A 26,917-nucleotide genomic window follows, 5' to 3' on the forward strand; every position below is an offset into this window, starting at 1 on the left:
GCCTTCTGCGGCTGTTGCTCCCGAGCACCTGGACTGTTAAGGCATTTGCAATCTCAGATCAAAGAGGATCAAGATTGGTAGCCATAAATTGACTTCTCCTCCATAAATCTGTCCAAGCCCCTTTTAAAGCTATCCAGGTTAGTAGCCATCACCATCACCACCTCCTGTGGCAGCATATTCCAAACACCAATCACACGTTGCGTGAAGAAGTGTTTCCTTTTATTAGTTCTAATTCTTCCCCCCAGCATTTTCAATGAATGCCCCCTGGTTCTAGTATTGTGAGATAATTATTATTAGTATTGTTGTTGTTGTTGTTGTTGTTGTTGTTGTTGTTGTTATTATTATTATACTAATTATTATATTATATTATATTATTACTAATTATTATAATTAGTATTGTGAAATTATTATTATTATTATTATTATTATTATTATTATTATTATTATTATTATTATTGCTGCTGCTGCTGCTGCTGCTGCTACTACTACTATTATTAAATTTATAGACCCCCTCTTCCCCGAAGGGCTCAGGACGGTGAACAACCACATTAAACAACAAAACAGCACAGTACCCCAATATTTAAGACATATTAATATTAATATCAGGTGGTGTCGGACTCCCCCTCCCTCCCCCACCCTTGCGCCCATGGGAGGCCAGATGGAATGGTGGCAGATGTACGTAGCCAGGCTGGCCAAATGCCTGGCGGAACAGGTCCGTCTTACAGGCCCTGCGGAAACTCTGCAAGTCCCGCAGGGCCCTGATCTCCCTTGGGAGCCTGTTCTACCAGGTGGGGGCCCTGGCCCATGTAGAGGCCAGACTGATTGTCTTTGGGCCAGGGATCACCAGTAGGACCTCCTCCAAGGAGCAGAGGGGCCTAACGGGGCGATATGGGGAGAGGCGGTCCCTCAGGTATGCAGGTCTGAGGCCGTAAATAGCTTTGAAGGTCAAAACCAACACTTTAAACATGACCCAGTACTCGATCGGCAGCCGTTGCAGATGATATAGGACCGGCATAATCAGGTCCCTGCTTGAAGTCCCCGCGTAAAGTAGTCTAGTCTGGAGGTGACCGTTGCATGAATCACAGTGACCAGATCGGGTCGGGAAAGGTACTTTTATGCTTCCATGTCAAGGTCAGTATTGTCAGACTGGCAGCAGCCCTCCAGGGTCTTGGGGAGCCTTTCACATCACTGTCTACTTGATCTTTTTACATTGGCGACGCCAAGGATTGAACCTGGGACCTTCTGCAGACGCTGTACCACTGAGCAACATCCACACCCAAGGCTTCAGGATCTTGAATCCCCAAGGGATTCTGTCATGCAAGATTTCACACCATGTTTTCGTAAAGAGTGTGTAGCTTGCATTATTGTCCCTCTGTGTCGTCGGCTCAGTTCACAACAGTGCAGAAGAGCTCCCTGTGGTCAGCTGAGCCGAACCGGCTCAGTGCGATGCATATTTGCGACATGCTAGCAAACCAGAATTAGAAACTGTGGTTTGAAGTGGGTTTGCACACCTTGGCCTGTGATAACTGCGGTTTGCTATCGTGTCTGAACTGCCGGATTATAATTACGGCTTTCCCTTGACCTGCAGAGCCTGCGGTGCGGCGGAGGCAGGAATTAGGTCTAAGAGAAGCGTAAAAGGGAAGTTGAAGAATAACCTGAAGCCGAGGCCCATGACTGGAAACTCACCCAGTGGTCTGAATTCTGAACTTTGGTCAACGTATCAACTGTGGTTCGAGGGTTCTGTCTGAACTGAGCTGTAGTTGGTTTCTGGCCAGTTTAATTCTCTTGCTCGTGCTTCTGAAACCTCACATTGAAGCTCACTCAAAACATGGCACCAAATAGTGGCATGATGCTGGCAGGGGATGATGGGAACTGTAGTCCATAATATCCGGAGGGCCGCGAATTTGACACCTGTGGGCTAGGGAGAGATCCTTGCATGAGCCACTGGGACAGGAGAAGTCACAAATGGTTGGTTAGAAGAGGGCTAGAGAGGCCAAGAGAACTGTGACGGAGGAAGACCCTAATTGATTCTTTTGAACTAACCAGATGCATAGTGACCTTGTGATTTGGTAGTTTCTCTGTCTCACTATGAGAGGAGCAGCTGTAAATGGGGTTAACTAGAACTTACCCGAATGAGAGGAGCAGCAGTGGCATAGAGGTTAAGGGCAGGTGCACTCTAATCTGGAGAACTGGGTTTGATTCCCCGTTCTGCCACTTGAGCTGTGGAGGCTTATCTGGGGAACTAGATTATCCTGTGCACTCCCAACACACTCCAGCTGGGTGATCTTGGGATTGGCACAGCTCTACGGAGCTCTCTCAGCCCCACACACCTCACAGGATGTTTGTTGGGGGGAGGGAGGGAAGGGAAAGAAGATTGTAAGCCCCTTTGTGTCTCCTACAGGACAAAAAGGGGAGGGGGTATAAATCCAAACTCCTCCTCCTCTTCTTCTTCTTCTTCTTCTTCTTCATCATCATCTACTTGGTATGCTTCTTGTAGAAGTGTGGACACTTCTAAGTATTTCACAGAAAGACCACGGAAATGAATGTGTGACATGTTTGCATTGCCCTCCTGACCTGGATGGCCCAGGTTAGCCCAATCTTGGAAGATAAGCAGGGTTAGTCCTGGTTACTTTTTGGATAGGAGATCACCGAGGAAGTTGAGAGTTGGTGTGCAGAGGAAGGCAATCGCTAACCACCTCTGAATGTCTCTTGCTTTGGAAACACAGTGGGGCCAACATAAGCTGGCTGCAGTTTGGCAGCACTTTACATGTCAATGTTTGCATTGGCAGTTCAGTCGGGTTTAGAGGTGGAGTTCACTGCACTGCCCCAACAAATGCGGTGTGATTTTAGGGGGTGATAGAGTTTGGTGAAAATGTGATGTCACTACCAAGTGACTCTCTAGGCAGCCTCTCTGTCGTCTCTACGGTCTAGGGCAGGGGTAGGGAACCTGCGGCTCGAGAGCCGCATGCGGCTCTTCTGCCCTTGCACTGTGGCTCCACGAGCCGAGCCGCCGGCCCCATCCTTGCCCACCCTGCAGGCAGCAGGCCGGGCGCACCAACTGCCCACGGTCGGCTGGGCCACGCCGTGGGCTTCCCATCTCACCTGCCCCATTGGAGCGGGGCGGGTGCTTTCCCGGCGGCCAGTGAGGCCGAGCCGCCGGCTTCATCCTTGCCCGCCCTGCAGGCAGCAGGGCGGGCACATCCATGCGCTTCTCAGAATGAGCGGAGTAAAAGGTAAAAAAAACCCTATATATATAGTGTTATCTTTATTTTAAATGTCAAAAATTATTTGCGGCTCCAAGTGTTTTCTTTTCCCGTGGAAAACGGGTCCAAATGGCTCTTTGAGTGTTAAAGGTTCCCTACCCCTGGTCTAGGGGAGATTCCTCGATTTCTTAGTATGGGATTGAGACGTTGGGGCTGGTCCCTTGGCCAGGGAGGATAAATGGGAGTCCTCTTCAAGAGCACTTTAAGCACCTGGCCTGGGGAGCCATAAATTCTGTAACTGCCTGCTATGGTTTGTAGGATGTGCTGATGGGCCGCGTCAAAAGCCTGCTTCTGAATCAAAAAGTTTTTTTAAAAAATGATAGTAGCCTTGAGCTACATTTTAAAGGTATCTCATCTGTTGCCTTTGTTCTCCCCTTGATATTTAAAGAATGATATTAAATTTTTAAAGAGTGATATTAAACCGCACCGTTCTGTCCTTCCTCCCGCTTGCAGCGTGAGCACGTGATCCGAATAAGTAGGCTTACGCGGAGTCAGAATCTGACCACTGGCCTGTCTACCCTAATATTGCCCTCCTTGACTGTCAGTGGCTTTCACGGGTTTCTGGCAAAGGCCTTCTCTTTGCCAGCTCAGCTGCAAGATCAAACTCGTTTTAACCAGAGATGCCGGGGAGCGAAGCTGCATTCTCACGTATGTAAATCAGATGCTCCGCCGCTGCCTTGAATGAGGCAAATCTCATTGCAAGAATGATGTCAGCAGGAATCTGGGGGAAATTAATCCCCCCCCCCCCCGCAGGCCTTAGAAGTTGAGGAAGTGGGGATAAATATAACAAGGCAGCGACAGAAGGGACCAGAATAAACGGAGTGGGTTGTAATTCCTCCCTTCCGCTATGCCCAAGTTAGGGCGTTTGCACCAAAGCATATCTAAGGGGCTCGGGGTTTCTTCTCTCCTCTGCAGGCAGCATGAGCCCTTTATCATGGCTATGTAGATCTTATGTCTGGTCCTACAGTACAGAACCTTGTCCTTGCTGATACACACACATGTATTATTTTTTTTGCCAGCTCTGCCTGTTCATCCACTTATGCTATAAGGCAGGGGTGTCCAACTCCGGCGCTTCAGATGTTCATGGACTACAGTTCCCATCAGCCCCTGCTGGCACGGCTGATGGGAATTGTAGTCCATAAATATCTGACCGCCAGAGTTGGACACCCCTGCAATAAGGGATCTGAAAAATGGTCCAGAGCAGGGGTAGGGAACCTGCGGCTCTCCAGATGTTCAGGAACTACAATTCCCATCAGCCTCTGTCAGCATGGCCAATTGGCCATGCTGGTAGGGGCTGATGGGAATTGTAGTTCCTGAACATCTGGAGAGCCGCAGGTTCCCTACCCCTGGTCCAGAGGAATGATTTTCTGAGCCCGCACTCTGTTCTCTACTGCTGCTTGTTAGAGGCTGTTATCCCCCTACTATATGTCAGACTGTGAGAACTCTTGAAAGTCAAACCCTGAGACAGAGAGGGTGGTGTCGTGGTGTCGCGGTGGACTCTAATCTGGAGAACTGGATTTGATCTCCCACTCCTTCACATGAGCAGGGGACTCTCATCTGGTTAACCAGGTTTGTTTCTCCACTGCACCATATAAACCCTGCTGGGTGACCCTGGGCCAGTTTTCTCAGAACTCTCTGAGGCCAACCTGCTTCTTGAGGTGTGTGTTGGGGGGAGGGGGGAGAGAAGGGTAGGTGATTGTAAGCCTTTCGGCCGAGAAAAGCAGGGTATAAAAACAAACTATTTTTCAAATGCCCAACTGTCATTTTACTGATTCTCACATTTTTGCCCTACCCTTTTTCAGTGGGGCTCATGATGTTCATGGTTCACCCCCTTCTGTTTCATTCTTACAAAACACCCTGTGAGGTAGGTTTGGCTGAGAGAAAGAGGCCCTGACCCATAAGCTCACCCTATAAGCCAGTGGTTCTCAACCTGGGGGTCGGGACCAGAGGTGGGATCCAGCAGGTTCTCACAGGTTCCCGAGAGTAGGTTACTAATTATTTGTGTGTGCTGAGAGGGGGTTTCTAATTGGTGATTTTGCCACGTGATTGTTGCCTTAGTTACGCCCCTCCTCTCAGCAGTAGCGCGCAGAACTTGAAGCAGTCTAGCAGGAGGTGCACCGGCGTGTGTGGCAGCCTGCGCCTGTGTGCATTCGTTTCCCACCCAAGGACCGGCGCAGCAGCTGCATCCTTGCCACAGCCCCGCCCAGGAATGCCCCGCCCCTGAAATGCCTGGCCACGCCCCCATCGTGCCCCGCTCAGCCCCATTGGCGCTGCGCCACAGTTTGAATCCCACCACCATGGCAACCTGTTACTAAAATTTTTGGATCCCACCACTGGTCGGGACCCCTTTGGGGGTCGAACGACCCTTTCACGGGGGTCGCCTAAGACTCTCTGCAACCTGCATCTGTAAAATGGACAAATGTTAGGGTTGGGGGTCACCACAACATGAGGAACTGTATTAAAGAGTCGCTGCATTAGGAAGTTTGAGAACCACTGCTATAAGCTTTATGGCTTGGTGAGATTTGAACCCGGGTTTGTTTCCCAGCTCAGAATAAAGTTTCCCGTTTTGCCTTGGGATATTCCTGGGAGATTTGGGAGTGGTGCATGGCCTGGGAAGTAGCAATGTTTTGGGAGGTTGAGGGATCTTATTAAAGATGTGATGCCAAACAGTTCACCATAGTGCCGTGGTGGCGAACCTTTGGCACTCCAGATGTTATGGACTACAATTCCCATCAGCCCCTGCCAGCATGGCCAATACTCCAGATGTTATGAACTACAATTCCCATCAGCCCCTGCCAGCATGGCCAATTGGCCATGCTGGCAGGGGCTGATGGGAATTGTAGTCCATAACATCTGGAGTGCCAAAGGTTCGCCACCACTGCCATAGTGGTCACTTTCTCCAAAGGACCTGATCCATGTATACTGAAGATCAGGAGAAGTCTAGACCTCACCTTGAAGTTGGTAAATCCAGCTCATAGTCTGATACTCTGATATGTGTTTCTTTCATGGGATCTGTGGCCTCAGAGCAAATAGCAAAACTTCCAAGCCAAAAATAGCCTTCTCCTTTGTTCTGGTTGCCAACGGTGAGATTTCTTCTTTCCTCTGGAGACCCCCAAGAAGAAGGCTAAAAACTTGAACCAGGTCAAACCCAGAGGCCTAGCCACTGCCGATTGTATTTCCTTACTGTGTCATTGTTAATCCCCAACCAGCTTCCCAAAGCAGTGAGGTATGTAGGCAAATTGATCACACCATTCCTTTTAAAAAAGCTTAATAGTGACTCATGTAATGGTTGTCGCTGTAAAAGGTACACAGCTCGTTTACTAGCCAGTGTCTTACATAAAGTCACACTGGAGTCAGAAACATTTCAGGCGTACAGTGAGAGGCTGAAACCTAAATCTTTCTTGTGGATGTTGATGAGCGCAACTGCAGTTTGTATAAGTCCCTCCTTCCCATTTTCCTCAAAAGTCAAAATAGGGACAACCATTAAGGGGTCAGGAACCAGAAAACCCAGGTGGTCTTAGGGAAATAGGGACAGCTAGAACACTTGCGTGCTTACCCTTAACACAAAATCCAGAAGTACCTTTGGTGATGTGGAGAAAAAGGCCATGGCACTGTGTAAACAGCTTCTGTCCCGTCCCCCCAACTTTGTTTATACCCAGTAATGGCCGGTAATCACAAGTGTGCTTTGATGGCATGGTGTGGCGATGATTATAGAGTTGGTTGGGGAGTCGTGACCAGTTCATTTTTGAGGCCTCAGCTACCTTCCCCGGGGATGCCACATACCGCACAGCTGCCTTTGGGGCTAGGCTTTGAAATCTTTTGCTCCTGCCTTTAATAAACCCGCCCCCCAAAACCAGTAGCTGAAATGACCTCGGCACGTGAGGGGATGAATAAGCTGACTTGGGTGGTCCCCTCTGGCCATGTTTCAGCTGCCTGCCCCACCCGGGAGGTTAGAGGCCTCGTGCTTGATTCGCTGGGGCTTTAATTACCCGCTGGGAGGGTGACTTACAACCTACCACCGCGTCTTGTCAGAATCAGCAAAGTTACCACCACAGACTTGGGTTGTTGTTGTTTTTTAAAGGTGGGGGGGCAGACGAAAGAGTGTGTGTGTGTTTGGTTTCCATGGGAAGCCTGGCAGGCTGGGCCGTCAGTCAGCTCGCAAGCGGTGTGTTTGTGCAGGAGGCGTGGGGTGTGAGGCAGCCGTGTGGAAGTTTCAATGTAGGCCGAGGAGCTGCTGACTCATGAGAAAGACAGGTGTGCGCGCGCGCGGGAGAGAGCGAGAGCGAGAAGAGGGTTTTTGGCCTCGCTCTTCCCTTCTCTGTGGAAAAGGATCTGGCTTTCCCTCAGCTGGACCGGCGGCGGGGCTGCTGCTATCAGTTCCACATCAGTACCCCCGCTGGATATTTTGCACATCAGTAGTCTTAACACCTGGCCTGTTTGTTTCGAACAACACTGGCTCGATACTCTCACCTGCCGCCTCTCCCACTTTGAAAGCGAAAAGGGAGGGGAGGAAGACCAGGTGTTTCCTGCCCCAATAGGATTGTCAAATTAGTCTTGCCTGTATCTGTTGCGTTTCATTTGCAGAGCGGGTTTATTCAGGCAATGGTTGTGGCAGCCAAGGGAAGAAGTTTCCTGCAGAAACACAATACAGTTTGGCCGCCAAGGAATTTCCACTTTAACCTGAAACACGTGCAAGTTTCTAGCCCACATTGGGTTGAGAAGAAGTTTCAAAGTATATAAACAATGTCTGGTGAATTCTCTGAAGGTGGAGCAGGATGAGTAAAATTCCCAGTAGTAGGACCAGCTACCCTGTTTCCCCGAAAATAAGACCTAACATGATTTTTTTGGATTTTTGGAGGGTGTTTGAAATATGAGCCCTATTCCGTGCAAAATCATGGGGAAAAAAAGACATCCCCTGAAAATAAGCCCTAACGCATCTTTTGGAGCAAAAATTAATATAAGACCCTGTCTTATTTTTGGGGAAACACAGGTAGTTTTTATACCTTGCTTTTCTCAACCTTCACGGAGTCTCAGAGTGGCTTGCCATCACTTTCCCCTCTCCGCAACAGACACCCTGTGAGGTAGGCGTAGCTGAGAGAGTTCTGAGAGAACTGTGACTTGCCTGAGGTCACCCATCCGCCTTTGTGTGGGTGAGTGGGGAAACAGACCTGGTTCTCCAGATTAAAATCTACCACTCTTAATCACTAACACCTTGCTGTCTGTGGGGGAATCGCACAGTTCTTTGTGACTCTCCCTCCACCTGTGGTTTGGCGCAAATGACAAGCCGCCTTGTTCTCTTTTATCGAGCTTGCAAAATCCACACGTTTGGGTCTTTTTGCGCAGAGGTTTTCCTGTGGTTTGGGCGCCTCCTTGCAGAAGTCTCTCAGTGAGAGTCCTGATGTTCTTTTGCTCTGTTTGTTGTTCTCCTGTGGTTTTTTGCCGTCTCCCCCCCCCCCCCATGTTTTCTCAACTTGGAGGCGGTTTGAGGGAGCCCAGAGAAAGGACCAGGAAAACAAGGAAAAACAGCGAATGGAAAAACAACCGAAGTGAAGAAATGTGGGAAGGAACTGCATAGAAAACCGCTGTGTGAAAAGGCCCTTTGTTTTTCAGAACGCAGGCCGTCTTCCTATATTGTTTTGATTTACACTGCTGCCCTGTCGGTATTTGAGACCCCGGACGCTGTTAGGCATTTTTCACCTGATAAAATAAGCAGAGGAAAAAGGGGTTTTCTTCAGGTGCCTTCAGACCTCTTGGGCATCGCTTTCAATTTAGCACACTGGCCATCTGTAAGCCAAGTGGCCGTGGAACCAGCAACCAGAGACCCGTGACGGCTGCGCGTGCTCTCCTCTTTCCTGTAGGTGCCGTTGCGTGGTGGATAACAACTGTATTATATAACACTGCAGCCTACCTTGGCATGCGATTAGCCAGAGGCTCCTAAATCATTAATGCCTTTGCAATCTTGCCGGTAAGTAGGTCAGGATTTTTAGCCGAGAATTCAGAGGGTAACGCTAAGCGGGGTGTGAGCCTGGCCTGCGAATGATCTGGAGCTGCCTCCTTCCTTCTAACACGCTTGGGCCTGGTTTGCCTATCCAAATGCAGGCTTGGGAGATGCCGCTTCCAAGGTTAGGATCTCTGTTCTTTTGTAGGGCAGCTGCAGCGGGGAAGGAGGGGTGAGCTTGAAGGAACATGTAGATGGAAGGAACTACTTGGCGCAGGTTACTAGGCAAAATTGGAAGGCTGTCTACCAGGCCGGGCTAATCCGGATATTTCATAGTGCTGGCTAATCGTGGGCACAGATAATGTGTCCTCCCAGCCTTTCAGTGTGTGGGGTGTATAGTCCTTGATAGATCACTGGATTGCAGCCTCTGCTTAGCTCTTGAGGTTTCTGCTTTAAATCCTGGATAGAAATGGATGACTTCATATGTTTCCAGATGGATGGCTTTTGTGTGTGTGTGTGATAAAGTTGCCAACCTCTGAATGGGTCCTGCAGATCTCCCAGCATTCCAAGTAATCTCCAGATGCCAGGGATCATTTCCCAACAGCAGGTCTACTTGGACTCCTACTCAAGTTTTTTCTATGGGGTTTGCTTCCAGGAAAGCATCCTTAGGATTGCACCGTAAAGAGATAGCATCTAAAGCAGGGGTGTCCAACTCTGGTGCTTCAGATGTTCATGGACTACAATTCCCATCAGCCCCTGCTGGCATGGCCAATTGGCCCCTGCTGATGGGAATTGTAGTCCAAGAGCATCTGAAGTGCCGGAGTTGGACACCCCTGGTTTAACTCAACTCTTAATCCACAGAATGATCGATCATCCTATTAAACTAGATGCCAGGTCTCCCCTGGCCATTGGGTGGGTGGGGGATTGGAGTGGGGTTGCCAGATCCTTATTGGGAAACTCCCTGGAGATTTGGGAATGGAGCTTGGGGAGGACCAGAACCTCGGGGTTCAATGCCATAGAGTCTATCCTCTAAAGCAGGGGTGTCCAACTGGTGCTTCAGATGTTCATGGACTACAGTTCCCATCAGCCCTTGCTGGCATGGCGAATTGTAGCCCATGAACTTCTGAAGCAACAGAGTTAGACCCATCTGATCTAAAGAGATAACAAATTGAAGATGCTGTCCTGTTCCGTAACCCATTGCCAAACTCTGCTGACATAAACTGCCAGGATTACCAACTCTGGGCTCAGAAAATCCTGGAGATTTGGCAGGCAGTGCCTTGGTGGGTGCAGGTTGGGGAGAGGAGAGAGCTCAGTGGGGTATAACACAATAGAATCCATCCTCTAAAGCAGCCGTTTTGTCTAGGGAACTGATCTGTGTTTAGTGATCAGTTGTAATTCTGGGAGATTTCTGGGCATCAACTTGCCCTTGGAGAAAATGGAGAACTTAGAGGGTGGACTGTGTAGTATCGTAACTACTGAGGTTCCTCCTTAAACTCCACCCTCAAATCCCCAGGAATTTCCCAACTAGCAACCCTAGAACATGGAACACTTTTGGAATTAGCCTGGAGCCGGGAGTGATCTACTACCCAGGAATATTTGGTTTTTTTTTCTAGGAATCACCTTATGAACTCTTCCCCAAATTATCTCCATGTACAAAAACAATTTAATTGGTCAATTACGACTCTGTAGCACACAAAATGATGATGTCTTCTCTCATGTTACAGGCTACAGGTGATGCACCAGCCCATTTTATTATTCATAAAGTGTCCTGAGTCCCAGTTGGGGTAAAATGACTGCAGGCAGGATGGATTGTAGGTGGGTCTGGGCCTCTTCCGTGATTTTGTAGAAATGCTGAAAAAAAACCAGTATGTGTTACAGGGCGTAGACTTCTGCTGCCTAGCAAAATCCTAGCAATTAAAAAAGTATATTTTTCTAGCTCTTATGGTTTAGAGAAGCTTGAATTTGTGTGGCTAGTGGCCAGAGAAGCAGAGCTATATGAGATTTATCTTCTGCAAGCAGTCTCAAAGTGACTTACAACTCTTCCCAACACCATAGCCAACACCTTGTGAGGAAGGTGGGCTGAGAGAGTTTGGAGAGAACTGTGACTAGCCCAAGGTCACCCGGCAGGCCTCCTGCGGAGAAGCAGGGAAACAAATCCAGTTCACCAGATTAGAGTCCACCACTCATGTGGAAGAGTGGGGAATCGAACCCGGTTCTCCAGATGGATTTGCGCTCCCACGCATCTGATAAAGTGAACTATGACGCCTGAAATCTTATCCTGGGATACATTTTGTTATTTTGTACGACTCTGCTGTTCTCCTGCTTTGCTCTGCAGTTACACACTGACACAGCTGCCCACCTGGGAGTGAAGAACTGGGAAGTCACTCATTTGAATCTTGTCTCTACCATGAACTCTCACTAGGTTGTGGTAGGCCGGATATTTGCTGTCAGGCCTCCCATCGACATTACAGAAATGATAATGTGTACAGTGTCTTTCTAAAATGTTAAAAATGGTGTGGTTTAAAATGGTGTGGTTTGCTGTGACCTTTGACCTGGCGGCTTTAAGGCTTCCTGTGAAGTTTGCTGACCTCCCACGCCTTCCTCTTGTGGACCTCCCACGCCTTGGTGAAGTGACCAGATGCTAAGCAAAGGAAGGCACTCCTGTTCTTCATTTCTTACTTCTACCTCGAACAGAGAATTTGGGCCTGTGCAGTTTCCCGCACTCCGACAGCCCTGAAATACTGTTATTTAAAGCTGTGAGAGGCCTGACTGCTGTTGCTTTGTTGCCACCTCAAATGTTGATCATTCCTGCCCCCCTCAACCAGTGTCACCTCTCAGCCTTCCAGCATCGTTCCATCTGTTGGTTTCACTTCTCTCTTTCCCAAAGCAATAAGGAAGTTGATCAGTGAGAGCGAAACTGGTGGTTCTAACAGTCGCAGCCCCGAGTTGCCGGGTCAGGCCAGGCCTCATCTCTGTTGTGGCCCTGAGTTGCTGGGTCAGGCCGGGCCTGAACTCTGTTGCAACACAACTCTGTTGCAACGTTTGCTGCGTCCCCTTTTTGTTTTGCGTCCCACCCACCCACTCTTTCTCCAGCTCTCCTGACCAGACGGGCTACATGCAAGCGTGAAGTCGAAGCCTGTGGTGGAATAACAGAAGGGATGTTGTGTGTGAATTCAAGTCTCCACGCCACCCGATCTTTCAATAATGAACCTACGAGTCCTGCAGCATCAAATCAGTGGTCCATCTTGCCCTGCATTGTATTGTATATTGTGGCTAACCTAGAGGGCCAAAACACAAGGCATAGAGGGGAAATGCAGGGCCCTTTCCTGAGGTAAAATTTTGCTGGGTAAAATTGGGTAAGCGTGAATGCCCTTGCAATGTTCCCACAGCAGGACAAATCTAGAGGCTCCCATTACAAACTGATAAAAAATCAGTCTCTGCCTGTGACGTTCATGTTATTCTTCCATAGCTGGTCCGGTTCTGTTTTTGAAGATGCAAACTAGCAGGAAGCGATGCTCGGAAACACAGTTTCTCTTGGCATAAGAAAAACCGGGCGGTGCATTTTTAGGTGACAAAGTATTTGATTCCGCTGTTGTGCTCTGTCTATCTCCCGAATGGCTGTTCGTTAACGATTTATTAATTTTAATGTTTTTAATGCTGGTTTTTATCATTTTGTCATGTTGTAGCTTGTGAACCTCCCAAGCAAGTCTGTGGAGGGGGTGGTGTTTGTGTTTTTTTTTTTAAAAAACAAGCCGTTTGAATTACAAAATTGACTTTTTTTTTGAAGCCAGGAATGTTATTGGTTTGTTTCCCTTCTCAACCCCCCCTCCCATCGGTAAACACATTTTAGACATCAAGATTGCTTTTGGATGTGAGAAATGTTTTGCACAGTAGATTGTGATTTGGGGGTTGGAGTGGCGGAAGGTGAAATTTTGTTGCTTTAAAAATTCCCATGGGCTCTTGCATAACCATACGTAGCCCTTTAGAACCTGAGCAATATGTTCAGGCAAATGAAGTCAGAATTCTTCTTGTTGTGCCTGAAGGATTGTCAGTTCTGGATTGGGAAGGTCCTGAAGATTTGGGAATGGAGGCTGAGGGGGGGGCTGGGGGGGGGAGCTCAGCTCGGTATAACGACACTCGGTCCACTTTCCAAAGCAGCCATTTTCTCCATTTTCTCTGTCATCTGGAGATCAGTTGTGATTCTGAGGGATCTCCAGGCCCCACCTGGAGATTGGCAACCCGTGTGCCTCGGACTGAGTCAAACTGGCACCAGGCAGTGTACAGGCAGGAAAAGAGGTGGGCTCTGGGGATTTAACCTGCCATTTTAATTGGCTATCTGCCGAGATAAGCATGTTAATTGGTTTCCCCTTGGTCAGAGCCTATCTTCTCCTGTCCCCCTCCCCCCCTCTCCGCCATGACCTAGTGTGACCTGATTTGTACCTAGTTGGGGGGGGGGGGGCTGTGAAAGAGGCTGGGTGTGTGAGAATGGGCAGGTTTATGGAATGGCTGTCACATCGGGGCTTTGCAGATGCCTCGCTTCTCCCCCTGTCCCCCCAGCTTGCTGTTGTGAAGAACTGTTTGAAATTTATTTTGAAAAGTATTGAACCGTGTTGGATTTGTACTGTAAACCAGCAAACCACACACAGACTCTCTCACACACGCTGGGCCATGTGGAGTTGATTCTCTGTCACCTTCTACTTGACAAGTCGGATTAGAGTTGTCACTTCACCTTCCCCTGCCTTATCAATTAGAGCTAAGCAGATTACTTGTTTGCTTCGGAAGCCGGGGAAACTGCAGCTAAGCCATCTGTGGGAATAGAGCCCGAACACTTCCAAGACTGACGCCGCACACATTGTTGGTTGCTGTATTAGGGTGTGTGTGTGTGTGTGCGCGCGCGTGTGCAGTTAACAAAATCCACTGAGGGCCGTTTCAACCAAGGAACTGGCGATCGCACAAAAACAGGGAAGGGTCTTGCGCCATCCGAAAGGGCTAAGCAGATCTATGGTGGAACGAGCTTTTTGTGGCCCAGGGCATGCTGATGGATTGTTGTTAAGTGTCAGGATGCATGTTTTGTGTGCCAGAGGTCCTGGTTTCAGTCACGTGTGTCTCCTGTTAACATGAGGCGGGGAAAGACCTGACTCTGCCAGGGACTTGGCAAAAAAAATAATAATTCACCTTCTCTCCACCAAGACGAAGTTCTGAATGGGGGTTTAAATCCAGGTTTAGAATTCTGGGTTGGTTGGGATGGTGGAAAACAAACTCGGAATGATCGAGTGCGTCTACATGGAAACCTTGTGGAAAACGGGACTATGTTTCTAACTGGAATTCCTTGCGCAAGGAGGGAGCGCAGCCACGAGCCACGTTCATGGCCACAGTGGCTTGCAAACTGCATTCAGATGTCTCGTGATGCCTGAGCATCAGCTGCGTCTCGGAGAGACACTGCGTGGGCGTTTCATTTGTTTCTCTTGTACCCTGGCGTTAGCACTTCCCTCTGTGTTTGTAAAATAGAGTAGGACAAGACGTAATGATTCATGTCATCTGGGGCGGTCATGAATTGAATTGGGGATTATGGAAAAAAATGCTGAACCACGTGGATCTGGGTCTGATGAATGCAAACTTGGAATGTCTTAAGGTATTACTAACATGTGTGAGTTAGAGGGTCCACTTTCCCCCCTCAGTCTTTCAGAATACCCCATTATATTATGGGGGATTTTGTTGAAAGCAGTAGCAGTAGTTTGTGCCAAGTCAGGTCACTCCACTGTACTTGATCCCCCTTGCTTGAAATAAAGGATTCCATTTTATCCAGCAAGGTACAGAATGGGGGACCCCAAACGGTCACAATTGGGTTTTTCTGAACATAGGAGGCTGCCTGTTGAAGCTGGACTGCTGGCTATATCTGGTTTGGTCCTCTTGTTTGCTCTGTCTGGCAGCAGCTCTCAAGAACCTCCAGCTGAGAAAGGTCTTACTTTTATTACGCACGATCCTAGGGAAGAAGAAGAGTTTTGGATTTATATCCCCCCTTTCTCTCCTGCAGGAGACTCAAAGGGCCTTACAATCTCCTTGCCCTTCCCCCCTCACAACAAACACCCTGTGAGGTGGGTGGGGCTGAGAGAGCTCCGAAAAGCTGTGACTAGCCCAAGGTCACCCAGCTGGTGTGTGTGGGAGCGCACAGGCTAATCTGAATTCCCCAGATAAGCCTCCACAGCTCAGGCGGCAGAGCTGGGAATCAAACCCGGTTCCTCCAGATTAGATACACGAGCTCTTAACCGCCTATGCCACTGCTGCTCCTGACCCTGAGAACTTTTGTAGGCAAAGCAGGCATCGTACCACAGATCTAAAGCATTTCTTCACAAGTCACCATCTAAATTACTTTGAGGGTAAAAGTTAAAACTCTCTTCTTGTAGGATGATCCCAGAAGTAAATGTGATCAGTCTTATTTTTTTTCCTCATTTTCTCTTTCCTAGTTTGACTGACAGCACTTGTGTACTAATTGCCTGATAACAAGACCGAAGATGCAGTGACCCGGCACACAGGTAAGAGGACATGTAAATCCTTCTTTCTTTGCAAAGAAAAGAGTGGTGTTGCTTTAAAAAAGATGGGCACAGGTATCATCCTGAGCTTTGTAAGTGCAAGGGAGATGCTGTTTTGGGTGACGAGAAGAGGACGGGGTGGGGGTGGGGGGGTGGGGAGGGGGAGGGTCTTTTATTTCTTTTTTTAGATGAAGGGAAGGATCTTTTCTGTAGAGATACTCTTGGGATCAGATCTGATAAAATGCTGAACGATCCCTGACTGGATCTCTGGGCCATTTTTTTAAAAAAAGCTGTTAAATAGCAGCTATGGGAGCCATTGATTTAGTAGAAAATGAGCCATTTTCCTGACCTTAAACCCACATCCCTTCCTTCCTTTGGGGAAATAAACTGGTGATGTTTGGACTACTTCTGTGGTCTCACCCCACCACTGCAGAGTAGGAGGCACTTTGGGGGGTGGATCCACTGAAGCTCAGTCCCAACAAGATGGAAGTGCTATTGGGAAGCGAAAGGTCTGACCCGGGAATTAAGAGGTCACCTGTTCTGGATGGGATGGCACTCCCCTGGAAGGAACAGGTCCATAATTTGTGGGCGCTCCTTGGTGAAATCGTACTGCTGAAAAAGAAGGTTGCATCTGCAGCTACGGATACCTTTGACCTATGCCAGCTTCAGTCTTTCCTGGAACGTGACCTGGCAACATCTATATGGGGGTGGGAAGTTGGAGCTGACTTCTGGCGACCCCTTGCAGTGTTCAGAGGTAGTTTGCAATTGCCTCCCTCTGCGTAGCAACCCTGGACTTTCTTAGTTGATCTCCCATCCGAATACTAACAAGGACTGACTTTGCTCAGCTCCCATGGTCTGATGAGATCGGCCTCGCCTGGCCTATCTAGGTCAGGAAAACACATAGAACAGATTACTCCAGTGGGCTCCACACATGGCTGCCCTAGAAAAGTGCTCAGAAGCTTCAGTTGATATGGAACATGCAGCCAAGATGCTGGCTGGAGTGGGTGATAGGGACCATATCACTCCAGTTTGGGTTTTCTACGCTGGCTCCCCTTTCTTTCCAAATCCTATTTAAAGTGCTGATGTTGACCTTTAGAGCCATAGAGCTTGGAACCAGCATACCCAATGGACCACCCACTCCTGTATGAAGCTACCTGACTTCTAAGGTCGTCTTCTGTAACCTGCTTCTGTTTCCATGTGTGTTTGGGTGGGTGAGAACCTGAGGGAGGCATGGCACCAAAACGATAGAACTCTTCCTGAAGGATATCTGCCTCCTCCTTAACCAGCATGGTGTAGTGGTTAAGAGCCGGTATACTCTAATCTGGGGAACTGGGTTTGATTCCCTGCTCTGCCACTTGAGCGGTGGAGGCTTTATCTGGTGAACCAGATTAGCTTGTGCACTCCAACACATGCCAGCGGGGTGACCTTGGGCTAGTCACAGTTCTTTGGAGTTCTCTCAGCCCCACCCACCTCACAGGGTGTTTGTTGTGGGAGGTGGGGGGAAAGGAACAGAGATTTTAATCCCCTTTGAGTCTCCTTACAGGAGAGAAAGGGGGGATATACGTCCAAACTCTTCTTCTTCTGTCTTCTGCCAGTGGGTGAAGATGTGTGTGTGTGTGCGTGTGTGTGCGCGCGTGCACGCTTTTATCTGGTAATCCGTCAATGATCCCTCCTTCTTGCCCAACGTTTTAATTGCTGTTTTTAAATGCGTATGTAAGTTTTGGTTTTTATGGTAAGTTTTTGTAATCTTTTAACTGCTAGCTGCCTTGGTGGCCCTGACTGGGCAGACAGGTAGCATTACTAATTTAGTATATAAATCAAGGAGCAGTACTGGGGGGCAAATCTGATTTCCCTATAGTGTGACTCTAATCTGAATTGGGGCTCCACGAAGCTGCTGTTTACCAAGAAAGAATGCAGTGCAGACCTGATCACAGAACTTCTTCTAAATCCTCTTATTTTTACCTTATAAAATGAGTGGGTCAAGGATTGAAACTCACCTTGATAAACCACTGATTTTAGCCAAAGCAACAGGCACATTCTTCCTTTATTACAAGTGAATTGATCTTTATTACAGATCTGCTTTCTGCTCCTTTGCCTTTAAGAACAGCTTGATGCAGAAATCAAACAGGTAAAGATTATTCCCCATCGCTCATCTTCCATCCTAGGAAAAGCATGTCCCGCTAGCAGAGGGAGGAAGCAGGTTTCAGAGAGTGAGACCATGAAACTGAGAGGCTGTCGAAGCATTTGATCCTCCCTACCTTCCCCTTTTAGGGGTTTCAAGTCAAATTAAGACTGCGGGAGCTTGCTATTTTCATTTCATGGGCAGAAGATGAACAGAGCCCTTGAGCGTTCTGAATGGCAGAGGTGCAAAACCAACAGATAAAGTTGTTTACCCTCTCTATGGTTTGAAGCATTGGTTACTTTAAGACAGATGAGAGAAAATGCCATCCCTCCTCATGCCCATTGAGATAAGAGACCATGGAGAGACAGGGCATACCCTGGCCAAATTTTAAGGAAGTGAAATATCCTTAGGCTTCCAGGATCCCTGTTTTTCACATATGTATGTTCATGCAGAGCCAAGTGAGAATATGATGGGGATGGGATGAGTTTGCAATTGTACTCTTTTCCGCCAAAAGATAAAAGTAGAAGACAGACGCAGGCTGGATTGTCTTTGTACTAGAATGCCTCGCTTGAGTCCTTGGAGACAGTACTAGGTAGAATTCTATTTTTATCTTTTGGTGGAAAAGAGTACAGATGGGGACACAAGCCATGGAGTCAGACTGGAAAGGTGTGGGGATGTGCATGTGTGTTGTCCACGTACACATGCAGACTCACTCAGTAATACGTCAGGGACTAATCACAGAGACTGGCTGGGATCTGTTGCCTGACTCATTAGATTTTTGTGTAGTCTGTTTCACAAAACACGGTTTTGTTGTCCAAACTGGTAAAATACTGGCTTGGTTATCATTCTGTGTATTTATTCCGTACTTTGCCACTACTCAGGAGCAGCAGTGGCGTAGTGATTAAGAGCAGGTGCATTCTAATCTGAAGGAACCGGGTTTGATTCCCCGCTCTGCCGCTTGAGCTGTGGTGGCTTATCTGGGGAATTCAGATTAGCCTGTGCACTCCCACACACGCCAGCTGGGTGACCTTGGGCTAGTCACAGCTTCTCAGAGCTCTCTCAGCCCCACCCACCTCACAGGGTGTTTGTTGTGAGGGGGGAAGGGCAAGGAGATTGTAAACCCCTTTGAGTCTCCTACAGGAGAGAAAGGGGGGATATAAATCCAAACTCTTCTTCTTCTACTGTCCAGTGTTGTCTTATATACAGTAGGCTGGAAAGCGCGGGTGGTGGTGGGGTTGGAGAACACAACAAAATAGTGTCCAATTTGGCTTGGTCGAGATCGCCCTAAAATTATGTTTAGCTGTTTATTTCCTTTATTGACTGTCTTTCATGTGGAAACTCAGGGCAGATGTTCACTATGGCAATGAGGAATAAAAGCAAGCAAGTAAAGGAAGAACATTAGATGCACGAACCGGATAATTTCATGTCAGTATATTCTTTGCCTCACAATTTATATCTGGGTTTCATTTCTCTTACTATACAGCGATTGCCTCATTGCTGTCTGTAGTGACGTTATGGCATGTGGAATGCTAGGAAGGCTGTCCCCCCCCCCCCCTTTTTAATTTAGTAAAGATTCTTGGTTTTGTGTAATGTACATTCTGCCATTCAAAAAATTAATCCGAGGAAAGATAATTTTTAAAAAATGACTCTGGCACTAGAAGTACGGGCAATCAGGTTAATTTTGGAGAAACGGGGTCGCAGTAATTTTGTAGGTAGGTGCAATGTGAAAGGTATTTGGATTTGAAGAGCAAATTGGTCTGCGGAAACAATGCATTTAATTTGACCCTGACCTGGCAGGAGGAAAAGGCTGAAGCAGAGAGAGACTGTGTGTGTGTGTGAGAGAGAGAGAGAGAGAGGGAGAGAGAGGGAGGGAGAGGGAGGGGGGGCCCAATCTTGCTCTGGGAACATCTTGGCTGAGTGGGGATTTGAACCCAAATTTCCCTGGTCTTTCTCACACACACTGGTGATGGATTGTTACTCTGCAGTTAATTATTTTTTATCACTTACATATTTCTCTCACTGTGCAAGAGGGGCTCACGGTTTTGATTCAACCTGTGGGAATGGATCAGAAGCAGGAGGGTCATTGGGTAGAACAGTGCTGGCGAACCTATGGCACGCATGCCAGAGGTGGCACTCAGAGCCCTCTCGGTGGGCGCGCTCGCACAGAATTCGTCATGTAGGGGGAGCGGAAATTCACCCCCCCACACACACACATCTAGGCTGGCCTTGCTTCTGAGTAAACCCTCCTAGCGTCGTGATTCACCCATTTAAAGTGTTGCACGGTTGCTTCACCAATCTTACTCCCGAGTAATGCGCACTTTGGAGCCAACCGTTTTTTCCTAAACTAAAACCTCACTTCAGGTTAAATTGCTGTGTTGCCGCTTTGTGATAAATAAGTGGGTTTTGGGTTGCAATTTGGGCACTCGGTCTCGAAAAGGTTCGCCATCCCTGGGGTAGAACAACAGCCACATATCCCGTTCTAGCTTGTCAATATCCTTCTGGCCACCACAATTCATGAAGGATATTGACAAGCCGGAACAGGTCCAGAGGAGGGCAACCAAAATGGTTAAAGGTCTGGATTCCATGCCCTATAAGGAGCGGCTCAGGGAGCTAGGTATGTTTAGTCTGGAGAAGAGAAGGTTAATGGGTGACTTAATAGCCATGTTTAAATATTTGAAGGGCTGTCATGTTGAAGATGAAACAAGTTTGTTTTCTGCTGCTCCAGAGACTAGGATGTTACCTGAAGTGGTGGGAGCAGGGGCTGATGGGATTTGTAGTCTATGAACATCTGGAGAGCCACAGGTTGCAGACCCCTGTTCTAAAGCATCCGTTGTCTCCAGGGGAAACTGATCTCCGTAATCTGGTGATGCTCTGTAATTCCAAGGGATCTCCAAGTCCCACCTGAAGGCTGGCATCCCTAGTGGAAACTGCAAGCTGAACGCAGCCCAGGTTGTTACTGTTAGGACAGAAATAATCAAGGTAGAAAAAATTTGTGAAATAAGGCAAAAGAAATCATTTTTAATCATTTTACCATTTTTATTTATGTTTCATAAGGATCAAAACATTTTTAATTGATTGTTTGTCTTACAAGATTGATCTGTAGCGTTATTTATTTAGAGAATGTGTGGTCTCTAAGTGAGTTGGCCGAATGGATAGAGTAAAAAACAACGCGCATGCCCTTCTTGGGAAAAGTCTCCTCTTCTGGGCTGTTTTGCCAGAGGCTCACCGAAAGAAGGTGCGGTCTGCCTCGAAAGTATGAACTGGGGCCAGCGATCCAGTGGCACCAAATCCAGTGGAAGACTTGGGCTCTCATGCTTGCATTCGGTACAAGATCTATATTGGTCTCCCTTGATCAATGCAATGGGCATCTTGTATTCCTGGGCTGCTGCCTTCTAAGAGACTACCTAGCGGGCTTGTTCAGACTGCCCACATCTAAGAGAGGTTCCTGGGAAGAGACCGCTGGTCATGTCGTGGTATGCTAGCTTCCCTTTGACAGCGACGACTTGCAGTAATGATTGGCTTCCCTTTTTTCGGGCTGTCATTCCTCCCAAATAGGCGTTTGTGCACCTTCAGGCCAAAGGCTTTAGTAGCTGTAGTGTACTGGGATTCTCTGGGAATGTTGGAAAAAACAGGATGTTGCATTGTGCACATGGGACCAAGCTTCCTGCGTATCTCTGCTTTCATTTAAAATAAGGGGTGGGGGTGGGGTGGGGAGAAAGGCAGAAGTTTCTAGATCTTACGGGTGTTTTCATGAGCTAAGAACTGTGTGGATGATTCCTGATGAAATTGCAGCAGAGGAGGGCAGAACAGAATTCCTAGGGGTTGGATGTAGCACTTCGGAGCACACGGGGTTAGTCATACCAGCCGACTTTACAGTGTTATTGTTATACACTTTTTCACTGAAAGAATTGTGTATCTTTTTGCCACATGCTGGACCTTCTTTGTCATTGAATGCTCCCCCTGGGTTCTGGTGCCCACCTAGTTCTGTTCCCCCTCCCCTGTTCGAATAATAACATAAAAAAACTCGCCCTTGTGACTTTGTCAGTGGTTGAGAATTAACCTGAAGAAGGGCACGGAAAGTTACGTTTTATTTTTCCTGCCTCCTTCCCCCCCACACCTTAGAGCTCTTTCTTTCCCATTTTCACAACACCCACTATTTTCTGCCAGCTTCAGGAGCAGAGGTGGGATCCAGCAGGTTCTCACAGGTTCCTGAGAGTAGGTTACTAATTATTTGTGTGTGCCAAGAGGGGGTTACTGATTGGTGATTTTGCCACGTGATTTTTGCCTTAGTTATGCCCCTCCTCTCAGCAGTAGCGTGCAGAACTTGAAGCAGTCTAGCAGGAGGCTATGCAAGCGCATATGCGTGGCGAGAAACCTGGCGCTCATGCGTATCTGCTTCCCAGCCCAAGGGATCGGCACAGCATGGCTACAGCGTCCTTGCCACAGCCCCGCTACCTAGGGAATGCTCCCGCTACTCCAGGAATGCCTGGCCACGCCCCCGTCATGCCCCACCCAGCCCCATTAGCGCTACGCCACAGTTTGAATCCCACCACCATGGGAACCTGTTACTAACATTTTTGGATCCCACCACTGTTCAGGAGCCTCCATTCTGCAGCTGCCATTTACAGAATGTACCCGAGAGTTTCGTTTGCTTGCAGCTCATCTGATGAACATTTCACTAAAAAAAAAGTAGATGAAGAAAAAGTTTGTCTTGCCCGACAATCCCGTACATGCGTTGTTTTTCCTTTTTTAATTTTAACAGAGATATCTTCACAGCTTCACGGAGTAGATATGGGAATTACAGCTGTTCAGCGGGCTGGTCTAACCTTGGTGAAGAATCAGTGAGGCCAGGTCTACCCATTACTTTCAATTGTGGATTGACCAGGCTTCCAGAGAGCAGGTCTATCCCCCCCACAATTGAAGGTAATTAGTAGACCTGGCCTCATTGCTTCTTAATAGGGGGTAGACCACCCCTCCTAATGGCTGCAATTGTCATATCGACTCTGCGGAACTTCGAAGATACCTCATTACAATTTTAAAGAAGGAAAAATAACACGTGCACTTTGTCAGCCATTTTGCAAAAGAAAAGTATGATGCTGTTTAAAAAAGGCAAGTTTTGCTGATAGTCTGTTGCATTATTAATATTCTTTTATCAAAATACAGTGTATAATACTATACAGAATAATGGTTTTGACAAAGCCTGTGCTTAAAAACAAGTTTAAATGTTCATAGTCATTAGGGACTATTTTCTACTGCGGAGGCACACTGCTTTCTCTTCTTCCGTACCACACCTGACCACACTTTCATCATTCCAAGAAAAAAAGTGTGGGTTTTGTCGAAGGCTTTCATGGCTGGACTCAACTGGTTGTCGTGGGCTTTCCGGGCTGTGTGGCCCATGGACTGGTAGATCTTGTTCCTAACGTTTCGTCTGCAGGTGAAACGTTAGGAACAAGATCTACCAAACTATGGCCACACAGTGCAGAAAGCCCACAACAACCTGTATAGCATTTGTTTGTTTTTGGTGCTTTCGAGTCACAGCTGACTTACGATATTCCCATAGGATTTTCAAGACACGAGAGGTTGTGGAGACGGTTTGCCATCGTCTGCCTCCCATCCAACTGCTCACCTGAGCTGACCCTGCTTAGTTTATGAGATCTGATGAGCTCAGGAAGTTTGTGGCTATACAGGTCAGGGCATTGCTAGGAGTACAACACAGTAATGTGTGGAGCACTTTGAACATCAAAAATACTTATAAACCATATAAATACTTGTAACAGGTAGACCAACCCAATGATCCATCTAAGTCCAGTATCCAATTCTCCCTTTTTGCAGCTGGATGGATACACTTGATAGGCACTATGTTACACGATAGGAAAACATGTACATGCACTTTCTGTACTCGATGAGATTCATAGGTTCCCTTCTGCCTCTTGTTCGCAGCAACAGACTATTTTTCTGGTCTCCATCTCCGGTAAATCACTATCCTTATCTTTGCCTTTGGGGGACGTCTTATTAAGACTTTGTTAATGTAAGTTGTTAGCGCTGATATTCTTACGGATTCACGTCTCTCCCTGGGGAAGCTGGAAGGCGAATCTCTGAGACAGATGGATGCATCTTGTCTCTCTCGCACACATTCGTGTCGACGCGTGTGCAGGGACATGGGGTGTTTTTTCACACGATTCGGCTGCTGAGAAGCATTTCCAACATATTGTAGCGCAGAGGTGTCCCACTGGGGCCTTCAGATGTTCATGGACTACAATTCCCAGCAGAGGTTGATGGAAATTGTAGTCTATGAACATCTGAAGTGCCAGAGTTGGACACCCCTGTTGTAGCGAATGCGGGTTGTCGAAATATACCTCAGACCCAAAGAAGCAGACAGCCGCAGCAGCCTTCTGACTCAGAGAGTTTCTTGCCAAGTCATTTGTGTAGACTAAGTGCAGCGTTTAGTATAAGAGTGTGGGAGGAGGTGAAAAGTCTTGGGCATAGTCCTACTTCCCTCTGAAATATTGGATGGTGTGGACATGGTTGCCACCCTCCAGGTGAGACCTGGAGATCTCCTGGAATTACAACTTCTTTCCAGACCAAAGAAGTGGAGAAAATGGCATCTTGGTTTCCGTGGAGAAAATGGTATCTTGGAGGGTGGATTGGATGGCAGGAGGTTCACTAAGTCCCTCCCCTCCCCAGGCTCCACCCCTTCACGAATTTCCCAACCCAGAGTTGGCAGCCTCAGTTACTCAGGTATATGGGTATATTTGTCCACGTTGAACCATAGTAATAGTGGAGGATAGAAGAAGAAGAAGAAGTGTTTGGATTTATATCCCCCCTTTCTCTCCTGTAAGGAGACCCAAAGGGGCTTACAATCTCCTTTCCCTCCCCCCCCCACAACAAACACCCTGTGAGGTAGGTGGGACTGAGAGAGCTCTGAAGAACTGTGACTAGCCCAAGGTTACCCAGCTGGCGTGTGTTGGAGTTCACAAGCTAATCTAGTTCACCAGATAAACCTCTACAGCTCAAGTGGCAGAGTGGAGAATCAAACCCGGTTCTCCAGATTAGAGTGCACCTGCTCTTAACCACTACAAACCTATTAACCTCTACAGGAAGAATAATTCCCCTTTCTGACAATTTCTGGCTATCATTTGAAACTCAAAGCAAGTTTCTAGTCCTTGAGTTGTAGCTATGTGCTTCTATTCAAATATCTGGGGGATTCCTGCTTTAAGTCCGTGGACCCTCCCCTTGGGGGTGTGCGTGTGTGTTGTTTGGGTAAAATGTTGAGCAGTTACAGGCCGAGTAACTTCTTAGTCTCTCCCCATGTTTGGATCCCTACTGGAAAGCCTGTTTAAAAGTTTCCAACTGAACTAGATCAAATGCGACAGACCGTGCTAGCGAGCTGAAATGTGCACGGTTTTTGCCGCTCGCAGAATCCCAGCGTTTTCGTGGTACAGAACGGCAGTGCCGAAAGCCCAGAGTTTGTGCGTCAGAGCACAGAGCGCTCCATAAGACTCACTCCCAAGGGGACTCGTGCCAAAGGATTTTCCATCCTGAAATGTCAAGATCACTTCTGTGTCTGTCCTGCCAGAGCGGCGGCGTTGGCCAGATTCCTCAAACCCCCTCCCTTGCGTGTAAAAAACCCCCTCCCGCCTCTCTTTCCAGAGATGGCCTCGGCTTCTTTTGGCCACAAAGGAAGTGAACCCATGCGGCTGGCTCTGGGGCAGCTGTTTCTGAGCAGCCACCCAGCCCTCCCGCCCCCCCGCCACTGCCACCACACACTTTTAACACCCCCCTCCCCTCCCCGGTGAGTTTTGCATCTGTTCCTGCCCTTTAGCCAGGCCGACGATTTCTGCTTGTCATCCTGGGATAGTGTTTGGGGAAAGGAACTGATCGGCTGGACAACGGTGAACGGGGATATACTCTGGGGGTGAGGTGGGGGGAAGTGTGTCGTGATCCTGGGGGGAGGACGCTTCGCTGCCAGTGACATTTTAGGGACATTTGTTCAGGCAGTGGCTTGGAGAGGAAACAGGGAGTCGTGGGGAAGGGGGCACAGTGTCTTTCTCTCTCCCTCCGGCCTCTCGCCCTCCCAGTTTCCTCTCCGACATCCAGGGCCCCGTAGACGTGGACTAGGACGCGGCCATCCCGTCTCCCGTAAGTACAGCTTCACTCTTTCCACCGGAGAGTTAAAATTAGCAACTCTTCGTCTTTTTTTCCCCCCTCCCGCTTCTAAAGGACAGGCGTCTTGAACGTAACCCAACAACTGGAGCAGGGCTTGTTTCTTTTTAAAGAAGCGGATGGCGTTATGGTTTTTGGATCCGGTACCAAAACAGCCCAGCCTGGCTTCCCAGATTAGATCGTGGAGGGGAAAACCTTGGAATGCGACCAGGGACTTGAGCCTCTCGTTGGCCGGGCTTCTTTATTGTACTGTTTTCCTGTTGGTATTAATACTTGTTCCGTTTTTTTTTTTTTTGGAATTCCCAAAATAGATTCCGGAGGCGTGTGGGTGGGGGTAGGGTTTGTTTTCCTTCATGTGCTATTCTGAGATGGTTGTTAGATCAGGGGAAACTCCTTGAGGAGAGCTTTCTGCGGACTTTTTAAACTTGCGGGGCTGCGTCTCGATTCAGATCCCTGACCCAGATCTTGCCTCGCTAGATCCAGACCGGTTGTCTGTCCAATCCATGGCCGTTTCTAGCGGCTGCTTCTGGAAAGCCCTCAAAGGAAAGCAAGCAAAAGCTTCACATGGTTATTTGCCACTTAGCACCCGGCATGCTGAGATGAACTGCCTCTAAACACGGAGGTTCCATTTATCCAGCGTCATTGACAGACCTCTCAATTTTCGTGATTTTGTCTACTTCCCTTAAACGCTGTTCAAACTTTTGCCCGTCGCTCGTTGCTGTGGCAACGGATTCCATATGTTGCTTGAGCATCGCTTGAAGAAGTATTTTCGTCTGTCCTAGATCTATTCTCTTGCAAAATCAGCCAAAACATCTTGAGCCACTTTAAAGACTAGTAAATGTTTTGCGGGATAAACTTTCATTGGGCAGATTGCTTTTTGTTGCAACATGCTTGGCTATTC

General features: G+C 48.0%; 1 protein-coding gene across 9 annotated transcripts in view; it reads left to right on the forward strand.

Moving 5' to 3' along the window:
• Positions 1–26,917, forward strand: part of MEF2D (myocyte enhancer factor 2D) — a 199,027-nt gene that overhangs the window by 46,310 nt on the left and 125,800 nt on the right. For 8 of the 9 annotated variants that reach the window (XM_048513202.1, XM_048513143.1, XM_048513158.1 and 5 more), the window contains exon 2: positions 15,666–15,734. The gene's annotated coding sequence lies outside the window, so the exon portion shown is untranslated. Of the gene's footprint in view, positions 1–15,665; positions 15,735–25,780; positions 25,993–26,917 lie in introns of those variants that run through there. The other variant, XM_048513150.1, reaches the window with a different exon arrangement.

Source organism: Sphaerodactylus townsendi, linkage group LG01, assembly GCF_021028975.2.
Source record: "Sphaerodactylus townsendi isolate TG3544 linkage group LG01, MPM_Stown_v2.3, whole genome shotgun sequence".
Taxonomy (NCBI): domain Eukaryota; kingdom Metazoa; phylum Chordata; class Lepidosauria; order Squamata; family Sphaerodactylidae; genus Sphaerodactylus; species Sphaerodactylus townsendi.